At 33.1% G+C, this 14,671-nt stretch overlaps 1 long non-coding RNA gene across 1 annotated transcript in view; it reads left to right on the plus strand.

Moving 5' to 3' along the window:
* Positions 1 to 11,005: 11,005 nt before the first annotated feature.
* Positions 11,006 to 14,671, plus strand: part of LOC121478875 — a 388,317-nt gene continuing 384,651 nt past the window's right edge. The window contains exon 1 of the long non-coding RNA XR_005984600.1: positions 11,006 to 11,067. This is a non-coding gene — a long non-coding RNA (uncharacterized LOC121478875). The remainder of the gene's footprint in view (positions 11,068 to 14,671) is intronic.

Consider the following 14,671-nt stretch of genomic DNA (forward strand, 5'->3'; position numbering starts at 1 on the left):
TGCTTTTGCCTCTTTCCCATTGTTTTTGTCACACTTACTAACTTTAACTTTAACCATTTCCTACTCAACTTATTTCTATATTTCTGCCCTCCTTCTGATTTATTCATATCTGTTTATTTTTTCAAACCTTAGGCAGCCTAGATATTTTTCATGGTCCTAGATTATATATAAAAACATCATGGATTCTCTCCTTGGTGCTTTGCCATGTTTTGGTTCCAAAACAATAAGAACAATAGGTAAGAAAGAAACTTTTTACTTGTATCTTCTATTATTTAAATATAATTATGTAGTCAAGTCAAATTTTTAATTCTGAAAATTTTGTAATTATAAGCCAGAACAAATTAAATGTATTACATTGTCAATAGGTGTTATATACCATGGAGAAAAGGGATAAGAACAAATTAATAATAATAGAAAAAAGCAGGCAGCCCTGGTGGCTCAGTGGTTTAGCGCCGCCTTCAGCCGAGGGCCTGATCCTGGAGACCCAGGATCAAGTCCCATGTCAGGCTCCCTACATGGAGCCTGCTTCTCCCTCTGCCTCTGTCTGTGCCTCTCTCTCTCTCTCTGTCTCTCATGAGTAAATAAATAAAATCTTAAAAAAATAGAAAAAGAAGAGGCTAGATTTCTTGACACAAATACTAATTTGCTCCACCCATAAGAACCAAATGAAAATTGACACAAATTAAAGCAGCAATTAAGCTAACACAATTATTTGTCTCTGAAATGAATGAGATTGAAAGAGATGGGTCTTGCTCTTGATGCTCCAGGGCAAATTATTTATATAGTTCTAAAAATCAATTAAAAATAGTTAATAAAGTCTGAGTAAAATTAGTGTGTGTGTGTGTTTTAAGAAGAAACTGTCGTATAAACTTGGTTTCCTTCCTTCTATGCAATAAGTGATAAACAGCTCACTAGGAAGTGCTCTCCATGAGGAATCAAATGAGTTTTGGTTTGCTATTATTTCTCTAGGACCTAGCAAAGTTTTCTGCACCATATAAGTGCTCAATAAAAATAAGTGGAATTAATGAATATACTTGGTAGAGCAAAGTAAATGACCAAATGAAACTACCTTGTTTCATCTGTATTTATGACTCTACCGTGTAGTATATTCATCTGTAATCCTGATGGGTTATTAGTACCGAGATATATATATTGTGTGCATGTGTATGCACACATACATACACATATATAATCAGCATAAGCATTTGGTAAATTAATAAGCTGGTATGATGCATATAAGCAATAGTTAAGTTCTCTGAGGAGTGAACTATTCTTACTCAGGGCAATAACATAAGACATCTCAACATCTAATTTTTCAGAACTGGAATAGACCAAATGATCTAGTCTTATAAAAGTGTTTTCTATGTTCTACACTATATAGCCTGAGAGTCCTCCTACACAATCCTCCTTCCTCCCACTCTTCTTTTACAGATGTCAGACCTGCATTGGGGTATGAAAACTCTCTCACCTACTCTTGCTTCTTTGATCTTATCCACATGCCATTTGCTATGTATAAGTGCCTTGGGCAGTGAACAACACTCAGTTCTGATAGATTGGGAAGATACCCAGGAAATTTCCTTTGGGAAATTTCCTTTCCATTGCCTCAATGGAAATGCTAAATAATAATCAAAGTGATTTCATTTTTAAGGTTCAAAGTTTAAGGAAGTCCCTAAAGCTACTGTAAAAATTATGATAAAGATCTAATGTTCTTTATGGTATTTGATTTTTTCATATTAATGTGGCATATTTCTTTATATTTTATTCTTAGAGTATTTTATTTTTTTATAGTCCTGTATTATTTCTGAATACTAAACCCTGGTCACATAAATGTATTGTTAATATCTTTTTCAGATTTTGCCTTTTACTCTCACTTTCTTTTGGGGACTCTTTTGGGTATGTACTCATGTCCTGGCTAATTGTTCAGCAAAAAAGTGTAATACATGCCATCCCCATTATATCATACTACATGGAATTTAGTATTTACTATAAATTTGAGGTACTTCTCATTTTAAATTTTAAATATGATATGGATTTTTAGACACTATTAGATATTTTGCATAGCTTAAGTCATATTCAAATTACCTTATTATTTTTCTATCAAGTTTATGAATAATTTTAATTAGAGAGTTTCTTGAGTTTACAAGGCAAAAATCTTAAAAAATAACATTTTACCAATTAATTATGTATGTCAATTAGAATACAAAATAAATCATAAAAATAAATTGATTGTTGAAATTTATAAGAATCTATTAACCTCTAATTAAATATGAAATGCTATAACTTTTAGAGAATCTGTAATATGTAGATGAAGCAATAAAGCTATTAAAAACTCTGATAAATTAGTAGTGCTGAGGAAAAGTACAGACTCCCAAAAATATACCATGAGTATTAAGGCTACTAACACAAATTTCTCTCTAACAGAGCCTGGAATTCTCTATTTATCTTTTTAGAACTGTCTGTAAAGCCTATTGTTGAGATTTGCTACATTCATTGGTCATAAATATGTTAATGTAAATTCTTTTTAATGTATTTTTATCTCCGTGAAACCTAAGATCAGAGGAAATGCGGAAAGTCATTTGAATTAACCTCCATATTTTTGCTTACTGTCCTAACTCCAAAACATCACAATCTAGTCTGGGAGGCTAAAGTGATTCAAGGGTGTGAGATGAGTGCCTGAAGCAGGGGTAGAAGTTCATGGAGGTTGGAGAGGGGCAAAGGAATTATATAGGAAGAAGCTGAAGATGAATACTTCTTTTTTTAAAAATATTTTAGTTATTCACTCATGAAAGACATAGAGAAAGAGAGGCAGAGACAGTCAGAGGGAGAAGCAGGCTCCCCACAGGGAGCCCCATTTGGGCTCAATCCTAAGACTCCGGGATCACGCCCTGAGGCAAAGGCAGATGCTTAACCGCTCAGCCACCCAAGTGTCCCAAGATGAATACTTCTTATTTCAATACCTAGGAGATCCCATTTCTCTCTTTTCTCCCTCATGCATCTTTTGGTAAATTTTATGTTAGATCCGGAGTAGAGGAGCTATATCAGTAATTTAGCTCAAATACAACATGGGCTAAATGGAATTTTGTGGGAAGGAACTACTAGACATAACATTGCATTGCACTTTTGAGAAAACCAATTTAGAACCCCAAATAACATACCTATAAATAAGATTTTATGACAAAACCTGTGTACAAACTAGAAGTTGTTCACCTAACTAAAATAAATACTGCTTTCCTTGAAAACAAGACATGACTCTTCTAAACATTTTCTTTATATTTCTAGAATGTTTCAATCCATGTCGTGAAGCATCATAGATACCTGAAGTATTAGATACCTGATGTATTATGAGACAGTTATTCTCTCAGAATAATGTGTTTAGTGTGGGTTGCTACTGTGGCAAAATAAATGACACCTGACGTACTGGTGTTTAAAATTGTAATAGGAAGGCCTCAGGTTTGTTTGGTAGCTATGATTCAGCCATACTGTATAAAATGAATGTCTGTTCATTATAATCTTCTTTAAAATAATGTTTAAATGATAAAGGAAGAACATTTTCTAATAACCTCTTCAGATTCAATCTGATGAATTTGAAATATGACTGCAAAGTAGAAGTATGAACTTTCTATTTTATTTATAAGTTAATTTCGATGTGGGAAAGAGTATCCCGTTTCAATTTTCATTTTTGAGACATAGAATCTTGTATTTAGGAAGTATCATGGACTCTTTCATGCCATGGGTATGTTTAAATAAATCTCAGCTCATGAATGATTGATCTTAAGGAATTAGAAAACATCTCTAGGGTGAGCAATTAGATCTCTTTTTATTGTTGAGTTCTGGTTCAACAGGCATGAAATTCTAGGGCATGGATTGTGAGTTATAGTACTCCAGGGTCCTAACTCCATTGGCAAGTTCTGATACTTTCAAAATGAAATACCAGCTTCATATTCAAAATCCCCCTTTGTTCAATGATCCTTGTAATGCATTTTGATGTTTTAATCTCTCAAGTGTTGGTTGAGTCCAGGTTTAGAGAATACTTTCGAAGTTGCCATAGATATTCAGTGAAAAAGATATCCAGTGCATTGCACTATGCAAAAAAGATGAATAGGTTGATGCACAATTAGACACATTTTACATAGTTAACTTGCTATTTTTAGTCAATGTTGAGTGTATGAACACTTTTTCTTTTTTTTGTCACTGAGCTTGTATATAGCCATGTGATTATTTCTAACCAGTGATATATGAGTAGATATGTGTGTCATTTTGGGGCAGAGAGTTTATTTTTGATGGCCAATTTTCTGGCCTTCTCTTCTCATATTATAGTAATTGTGAAGCATGTGTCAGAATGAGGCCTTTAAACAGCCTGATTTTGTGTGTGATAGCAATGAGCAGAGGCTTCCACTGTCAACCCGTATGAGGCATTGTAATTAAGAAATAAACTTCTTCTGTTGAAATTAGTCTACATGTTAGGGTAGCAGAACGTAGCCTATCTGGCTAATAGAAAAATGGAGATGGATATTTATACAATTACTAGGTAGCTATCATGTAAAGTATACAGGAAATACTTCTTCCTCCAAAAAAAAGAAATTTTTACTGGTTTAAATTTGCCACATCAGTATTTTACACTGTCTAAAAATAAAACAAAGCTAAACAAAAAATAAATAAAAATCACCCAACTTTTTCTTGAATGATCTTTAAAGTCAGTGTGGTACGCATTTGCATATTTATTTGCATTAATACCAGATTAGGAAAATATCAATAATTGGGTTAGATTAAGAAGAAATTTTAACTCCAGCTCTTTATTTCACAAAGATAACTCAAATTAAGAGATTTTTTAAATAATAAATTTATTTTTTATTGGTGTTCAATTTGCCAACATACAGAATAACACCCAGTGCTCATCCCGTCAAGTGCCCCCCTCAGTGCCCGTCACCCATTCACCCCCACCCCCCACCCAGCTCCCCTTTCACCACCCCTAGTTCATTTCCCAGAGTTAGGAGTCTTCCTGTTCTGTCTCCCTCTCTGATATTTCCCACAATAATAAAAATATGTGCTAAAAGCCCAAGTTTTCTGAAAACCAGGTTACATTTCCATTACTTAAGACACATTTCCCTCGTATCACCATCTAGCTGTATGCAGAGAACAGTCCAGAAATGTTGGAGAGGAAGGGGTGTGTTGGCAGGTAAGAACTCTTAAAGAATGTATTTGAAGATTGAGAAGAAAAAGCTATAGAAAGAAAAATGGTACAACAAACTCTACAACACTTTAGAGCTATTCCTGCATTTTTTACGTGAAAGTCATACAATTATTGTTCCAAAGAGACTCGGGTTGGCTATCCAGTCCTCAGGTCCATATCTCACATGAGACACAACCTTTTTTCCCCAAACATTTAAATAGCTATTATAAGTTATAATCATATATCAAACTTCTAAGCAGATTAATGTACGCTTCAGAATCTTCAGACAAAATTCTATTTTTCCCATTGATAATCTCTGGATCTGTTGGTCTAGTCTTTATATTTTTTTCCAGTAACAAGTTGATGTGTAAGGATTCCCCCCAACATACTGTGCTTCTGTTTTAGAAGAAAGGATACCCCGATTCTTTCAAAACATCCTCAAAATAATGATCTGGGACTAAATTAACATTTCTAAAAGTCACTGAGATTTTCAGATAAAATTCAGTACAAAAGCACCCAGTTAAATTTTATTACCACTTATCAGGATTGGGCTACACTTAGTATGGTATCTGTGCTTTGTTTATCTCTGTTTTAATAGGCATTTCATTGACATTTTGATAGACTCCTCCAGTGCTTGAGGTTATTAAATTCTGTGCTTCAAGTTATTAAAGTCAGAGAAATGCAATTAAAATCACTCCTTTGATCGTGCATTATTCACTTATTTTTAGCCTCGGATATTGGAGTGGAAAATTTTAAACACCAAAGGTTTTAGATAAGTTTGAGGAGATATTTCTAAATAACAGCAATAGTAAATCTACAATTATTTTTTTAAAACTGCTGTTTAGACATTTTGAAATGCAATTATCATTGTCACTATATATATGTATGTGTATATATATACATACACACACACACACACACACACACGGCTGCCATTCTTGATACTTGCCTTTCTTCTTTCTTGAAAGGAGGGCAAATTATGTGAAAAATATTATTGACAAATTCAGAAGTTATATGTCCTTGCAACTCTGGCAAAGAAGCAACTTCAAGTAAGGTTTATTTCACATTAAGTTTTACTTATATTTTATATGACAAAGATTATAGTTCACTCATTCTATGACAAAGAAACAGTGAGGTGACTCAAGTTCATAACTTGTGTTAACAACAATGATCTTAAAAAAAAACAACAACAACAATGATCTTAATACCATTCACTTATCAAGATTCTGCTCTATTTCAGATTCTGTATTTTGAATTCTGTGTGTGTATATGTGTGTGTGTGTTGTGCTTAGACCTTATAATAAATTAAGAGGCAAGTAGGGTGATTTTCCCTCTAGAAGTGAGGAGACTAATGCTTAAATTGGCTAAAAACATCCCACTAATAAATAGTAGAGGCATAATTCAAATCTAGCTTAATTTTACTCCTGACATATGCTGTGATACTTTGCTACCTTGTCTTGCCAACCTTGTCTGTTTTAAAATTATATTCAAACATTTGTAATGATAATAGTTGGTATTCCTAGAGCCTTGACTTTGCACCATGCACTGCTATCACCAAGTCAGATGTATTAACTCATTACTTCTCACAACATCCCTGTTATTTTACAGATAATGAAAGGTATAGAGAAGCTGTACAATTTGCTAAGTTAGTACAGGTGGTAATTGATGGAACCAGGATTCAAACTGATTCCCGAGTTTGTGCTTATAACCATCATATTTACGCTGATTATTGCTTTTGTGAATGCCACGTAAGAGCGCTCTTCAAGAATGGTAAGATGCCATATGAATATTTTACCATTCACATTCCTATCTTCTTTTTTTTAATCCCTCCAGCCTTCTTCGATACCAGTCTACCCAGTCTCTACATTTTATATGTTCTGGTTCTTCTGAACGTAGTGTTGACTTTGAAGTGCTGTTTTAAAAAAAAATGAGAAAAAAAAACAAAAACAAAAAAAAACAAAAAAAAATGATTTGTAGGCCATGTGACTTCTCAGTGAGTAAGAGTGTCAGGAGTATATAGCAATTTCTGCCAAGGATGCAGGAGGGTAGAACTGTGTTTCAGTTGTCATTTAATTAGTGTAATAGCCATAAATCATTACCTAAACTTAAACAAAAATGATTTAAGTAATTCTTAAATTACTTAAATTCATACATTTATCTTTAATAATGTTAATCTAGCTCTACCTGGACACTTCAATTCTAAATTCTAGATTTCCACCTATTCTTAAATACCCAGTCTGTCCCACCGTCCTCCCCCAGAAAACTACTGTCCAGAGAACTACTGTCCAGTCTGGAAACCAATTCCTGTAAGAAGGGGACTCTGCTTTCTCTTGACAATTTCACTTTCCTTAGCTTGATGTTGTAACTTCTCTGATAATGGCTTTCTAAAATGAGGAATACTCACCTCATTAATCCTAGATCCATTACTCTGTGTTTCACCATTCCCAAATAACATCCTGGCTTGCCAGGTTGAGTTTCCTCCAGCCGCTCTGATTGTCATCTCAATCTCATTGTTATTGCAAATGCTACTCAGATGACAGAGTTTAGAGAACTTTCATCAATCTTAGCATATGTTTTTAGACATCAATAACTTGTCAGCGTCTGTTTTAAAACTTGCTGCTCAGACAAACAAAATATCAGTGCAGAGCCCAATGATAATTTCTCAGTATTTCCTTGAACTTTACATGAGGCTTTTATTGCTATGACAAAAAAAATAAATAAATAAAGGCATTAGACTTTGTAGCAGCCCATATCATTTATGGCTCATAATGAATTTACATTTAAACAAAATACACACAAAAATTGTTATACAAGACTTAAGCATATAGTTAATTAAGTTTAACACTTAGATTCATATTAACACTTTCATACATATTAAATATTAACAAATAATTAGATTGAACGTTTTTGTCTTAAATATTTTTAAATTTAAATTCTGTCAGCCACACCATACCTATTTACATATTTGTATGTTTTGCAAATATATTGAAATTAGTTTCCAGTGAAATGGAAGGGGCCAAATCTAAGTTCTTTGGCATGACACAACACCCCTTCCATCCAGCCTAACGTTGTACTATCAATGAGTTATCTTTAAACACTAGTTGTCCACCAGGCCCCTGGTTGCTAGTGATGTTACTCATGCTAGTAGACAAGTATTCATTGAGTGTTTGCAAAGGTTCTAGCCCAAGATCATTCCCTTATATAAATAAATATTGGGAAGTGGACTGATTTTTTATTCAGTTACATATAATTTTCAATCTCATCAATTTTTAAAGCAAGAGACTAATACAGCCTCTTTCCTGGTTGGCATGTAAAGTATATAACTTTATTTTTTTAACCAAAAAATGGGACAAGATGTTCTGGGACCTTTCAAAGAATATAATCTTGATCATTGATTAATTACATCTATCCAAATATTAAGTGAATGAGACTCTTTGTGAAATATATCCTACACAATTACAATTCTCACTGGCCCCCATTACTTGGGTAATAGCCACTTGGTGTGTGAACACATATGTACAAGTTAAATGAAACCCCTACATTATATTCAAATTTATTTGAATATTCTTTGTGGGGTTCTGTAACATACCTATAAAATTCTTAAAATCATAAGTGTACCAAATAACATAGAGAAGGTCTATAAGACTAATTATTCTAAAGTAGTTCTGTGAATTTAGACCCTCCATTGTTTGCTAAATGCTTCCATTCTTTTGTTATCCTAGAGGATTTATTATCCTAAATGAGCATTGGTATGATTGCTGATATCACAGAGGGACATTATGTGAAATAGCTTGATGAAATTCATCATTTTAATATAGAAATGATGGTAAGACCATATTTTTATACTTAATTCATATTTTCTTATGAGAGTCACAAAATAAATATCTGGTAGGTTTTAGAACTTGAGTAACTGTGTTTCTTTCTCCTGAGAGAATGGGGTACTTGTCAATTTCTCTTGTGTGAACTTCCCAAATCTAACAATTTGGTTTTTGCCTCCTTCCTAAATTGGCTACTAGAAATCATAATTTCTAATTTTACCTATAGAAAATCTGCAGGAAGCATGGATTCCTGTCCCATAACTTCATCTTGTATTTCTTCTTATCTTTTTTGTAATTATAGTCTTTTCATCGCTTACTGCAGGTGCTTATTCATATTTTATCTGTGTTGCCTTAAATTATTTATGGAACAAACCAGAGTAGAAATAAATAATTAAGTAATTAGGCCAAGAAATAAATAAACAAAGTGCCTATTATAGACAAAGTATAAATCATGACATTTGCCTAAATCAGTAATATTCATCAAAATTTTCAGTGATGATGGAAATGTCCTACACATGGATTTTCAAATATGCTATCCATTAGCCACATATAACTGTTTAAGTACTTGAAATGATACTATTAGAAGTGAGAAACTAAATTTTTTATTTTAAGTAATTTAAAATTTTTCTTTAAAAAGCCACATGTGGTCTGTGGCTACCATATAGGACAGCAGAGGAAATCATAATGCTATCAATTTACAGGACTTCACAAATTAAAGCAGCTCATTTTTTTGTAACTTAACCAATTTCTAAGTGAAATAGTTTACTATATATATATTAAATATTTCATTTATTTATTCATTAGAGACACAGAGAGAGGCAAAGATATAGGTAGAGGGAGAAGCAGGATCCCCGTGGGGAGCCTGATGTGGGATTTGATCCCAGGACTCTGGGATCATGCCCTGAGCCAAAGGCAGATGCTCAGCCACTGAGTCAACCAGGTGCCCCTACTATATATTTTCAAAATATTGTCCCTGCAAAATTGATGGACTTGGGGGAAAAGTCTCAATAAAAATGTAAAGTGTTGACTCACCTCTCTAGCAATGGGATATGTTTGTCAGTTTGGCTGACTCGTTTGTTGTTTCATGTTATTTGGAGTTTTTGGTTTGTTTGTTTTAATCTTGAGAAGAATATCTTCCTTCTCTATTTTTCTTGTGTTTATTCCTTCCTGGGGGTTGGTGAGGTTGACCCTTCTGGTGTGAAACAACCTATATTTTTCCTATTTGTGAGGATATCAAGGTCTGGAGGTTGTCAGGAACTGAACATTTACAAACACTTTTTGCCAGATTTTTCTAGCCAACAGTGACCTGGTATCTAGCATAAACCAGTGGTTCTCAAACTAGAGCCTGCATCAGAATCACCTGGAAGGCCTGCTCAAAATCACATTGCTGGACCTCACCCCTAGAGTTCAGATTTAGTAGATCTGGCCTGGGGCCTAAATATTAATGTTTCTAACAAGTTCCAGGTGATGCTGATACTGCTGGGCCAGGAGCTACACTTGAGCTCCATTGCCCTATCTGCTTATAGATTTCACTTTCAGGGGCATCTGGCAGCTGCTCACTAGTGCCATAAAACTTTTTGAGTACAAGCAGAAAAGCATTATAAACCATGGCCTATGAATTAGGATACCTGTAATCTCGTCTGAGTGTTTGTTCTGGAATGTGTACATTGTTTCTGGGAGGTGTCACAGTATATTAATATTTTTTATTTTATTTTGAGGTGTATTGTATATAAATATAAATAATAGTAGTTGAATTACAAAGCTTCTTAGTGATTTGCTTATATTTAGAATGTGGATTTAATGATATAATACCTTAAAGGAAAATATAATAATATTTTATTGAGCATATTATTATTATCAAGAGGTATACTAAGTCCCATTTATACATGCTTGCATGATCATATTTAATGCATGCACTATGTTTTTTGTAAACACGTTTTAGTATTTATAGTTTGCCCATAAAACAAGGAAAGCTTGAAGAGCTGAGTCGGTCATTTGCCTACGAGCCACAGCTGAAGGAAGCTGTGATTCACGCTTTACAGCCCACTCTCTTAGCTCCTGAGCAGATAAAGGATAAAGGTAAGATTATCAAGATCTGTATAATCAGACAAATGGTTGTTTTCTCGGTGTATAGAGTTATGAAAATTAAATTCAGAGTTATTTGTGGGGACATTAAAGGTCTATGTTGACATAGAATCAAATCTTTTCATATATTTCCCTGAAATGGCTAGTAGTTCTTTGATAAAGTATAGAAATACCTTGTTTGTCAATATCTTATTAACTTTACAATGTTATTAAACTGATATTTGAGTAAAAATGTTTTACTATGAAGAGAAATTCTTTTTAAAACCTAGTTTTCAACTGCTGTGTGTGAAAACTCTTGCTCTGCAAGGGAATTAAAGAGATACATAATGTGTTGAAATATAATTTTTTGCATCAACAACTTATCAGAAGCATGTCTTGATTCCAATTTTTATTTCTATGGCTCCAACATGAAGAAGATTCCTAAAATGATATACTTTTAAATTTCAGATTTTTTAATTTTCCTTTTTAAGTTAAAATTAATCTTAAATAAATCAGTGGAATTTTGGTACAATAGTTCTTAAAATGTGTGAACTTATTTCTAGTTTTATCCTTTTTATTGGTGTTGTATTATCTATAACAAAATATGAGGCACTTAACTGCATCCATAAGCCTTAAGATAACCTTATTAAAAGTAAGTTTTATTTACTTTTAAACAGAATATTATTTAATTTACTAAATAATAATGACATTTCCAAGGTGAGTTTAGGAATAGAAATGGGAAAATCACTTCAAGTGGCTAATCCTTCAAAATTATAAATCATGATTTTTCATATGCACTGTGTAGAATATGCATAACAAGTATCTGAAAACAACTTTATATAGGTATTTCCTCAAAAAAGTCATTAATTAAGTCATTGCTTAAGTCATTGAATGACTTAATTCATGATGCCTACCTTTGGGAGCCACTGAGAGTTGTTAAACTCAACGGTGAGATTTTTATCTCATAGTCATTAGGGCTAGTGGAGTAAATATGACTGTATTTGTGATATGTAAAGTAGCAGTATAGTATATATGATATCCTTTTTTGCAAAAATAAAAAATATTCTATAACGTAGGTAGGCAGCTAGATGATTTCTAGAGTAATAGGCAAAAAGTAAATAAGAGGTAAATCTCCTCCAGTGTGTTGGGAGGAAAAACTTCCTTCAGTTTACGCCTTTGTAAATTTTCTTATTTTGCAATAATACAACCATGAATATCCTTAAATAAATCTTCATGACAAACCTGAATTTTCCTTAATAAATTCCTATATTGTAATTCTAGGATATAAACAGTATTGAGTAAAACATTACTTAAACAATGCTGTATTGTTTAAGCTACCACCAGTAAATACCTAATAGAGAATTCTTCTGCACCCATAAAAAAGTTAATGTTCATTTTTTCCTATTTGATGTAAGAAAAAAATTTCATGTAAATGAATATGTTTGTGACACTTGGGGTGATTGAAGAATTTTTGCTTATTCAAGTAATTTGCAATTCTTCAATTATTAATCAGTAACATGATTGAAAGATTATATTATGTTCCAAAAAGTTGAGTACTAACTATATTTTGTTCTACTTCATATTTGGAAAAATGTAAACCTTCTATAATGTAAATAAGATACTTAGAGTTAGGATTCTAAAAATGTATTACTCAAAGGGATACTAAAAATAATTTATCCAAAATTCTTTGGTTTATAGATTAGGAAAATCCTATCCAGATAAGACTTAACAATTCCTATATTGTAGAAGTTGCCAGATACAAAATTAACATCAGAGCTTGCTATCATGCTCCATTGTCTTTTCCCTATTCCAGGATCTGTCTCTAGAATATTCATATTATCAAAAAATTTTAAGCTCTAAGTAAGTAGATGATGGTGAGGCTGTATACTGCATATGTCACCTTTTATTTTATTTTTAGTGCTCTGAATGACTATATATATCTTGCGCATTGTGCAGATCTTACAAAGTGACATTCTCTAAGCGCTGAGCTTTCTCTTTTTTTTTTTTTAATTAGTAGCTGAACTGGAAAATGCAAGCTGTCAAATATGTGTTTCTTTTTTAATACTCTATCTAAATAGAATAGCTTCATATTAATTACATGGTAGCAACCAACTAAACGAATTACATTAGGAGAGCAGAACTCAAAATATTCTATATTTAAGAGACCACACAAAGACCTAAATGAATCCAGAATTGGTGTATTTTCAAGGAAGAATGATACTGTATTTTAAAATAATGTGATTTTGTCTTAAATTACTGACAAGCTTTGGCATTTATTCATTCCAATAGCAAAAGACAAGAATATGAAGGAGAATAAAACCCTAATAAACCAGAAGGAAACATTTTATACTATTTTATTGGGAAATAATTGCCAGTAAATTTAACACCCTTGAACTCTGTACTTCACATTTAATCAAGATAAATAATATAACAAACTTAAACATTTAGAAGGTATTTTACAATGTTGGTAGACAGATCATTGGGGATATCATCATCTCTGAGAAAAGAGAAAGATTGAGTTATTTACCTGTGATCTCACAATAACACAGTGAAGGTAAAATTAGAATCAGGAGGTCCTTGGTCAGACCTTGAATTGATTCGGTGGGTTTTGCTTTGCTAACTTGGCATTTGCAGTCTTTTGCCTCACATAAAAACAATAGTTCCCTGGCTATATGCATGTGAGTAACTAGATAACTAGGAAAAAGAGTTTTTAAAAATTACTTTAAGTAGAAATCATGAAAATAAAAGTACTTAGTTTTGACAAAGCCCAGTGCTATGAGGCATATACAATTATTCCCAATTTATACATGCAGACCATGAGATTTCAAGAGGTTGTGATTTTCTCCATCTCCGTTACCTATTACAAACTGAGTCAGTACTTAAATGTAGGTTTTCTTCAAGTTCATATGTTATTGACCTAAAGGAAATATTTAGTTGCTATCTTTTTTTCTTTGCAAGTAGTCGAAACCTAACCTCCTGGCTTAAGTTAAAAATTGAGGGGCACCTGGGTGGCTCAGTGGTTCAGCATCTGTCTTTGGCTCGGCATGATCCCAGGGTCATGGGATCTAGTCCCACATCGGGCTCCTTGCACGCAGGGAGCCTGCTTCTCTCTTTGCCTGTGTCTCTGCCTCTCTCTGTGTGTCTTTCATGAGTAAATAAATAAAATCTTTTTTTTTTTTTTTAAAGTTGAGGCTTTTGTTGGCTCATAAATTTTAAGTAATAGATGAAATATTATTAAACCACAAGAAGTACAGGGATAAATCTGAAAGTGACTAAAACACTCAGGATGGCCTATGTTTTTCTTCATTCACACACACGGAGACGCATAGAAAGGGATCTGCCTTTCTCTGTAGAGTGGTTTCATTCTCTTCCACTAGAGACTTTCTCTGTATGATGGGGAAATGGCAATACCCAGGTTCTCTCAAAAGTCTTCTTGCTTGTTAACAAATACTTATGTTTAGACTCCCCAAGGGCATAGAAAGTATATACCTCCCTGTATATACTTCCTTTTCTGTCTTAGCACTCAAGAGCTTAAGCAAAACTCATTAAGTGAACATCTAGTTATGTATTAATTGTAAGAACATGAGTTACTATCTATTCAGCATCTTCTATGTGATCA

Source organism: Vulpes lagopus, chromosome 19, assembly GCF_018345385.1.
Source record: "Vulpes lagopus strain Blue_001 chromosome 19, ASM1834538v1, whole genome shotgun sequence".
NCBI lineage: Eukaryota > Metazoa > Chordata > Mammalia > Carnivora > Canidae > Vulpes > Vulpes lagopus.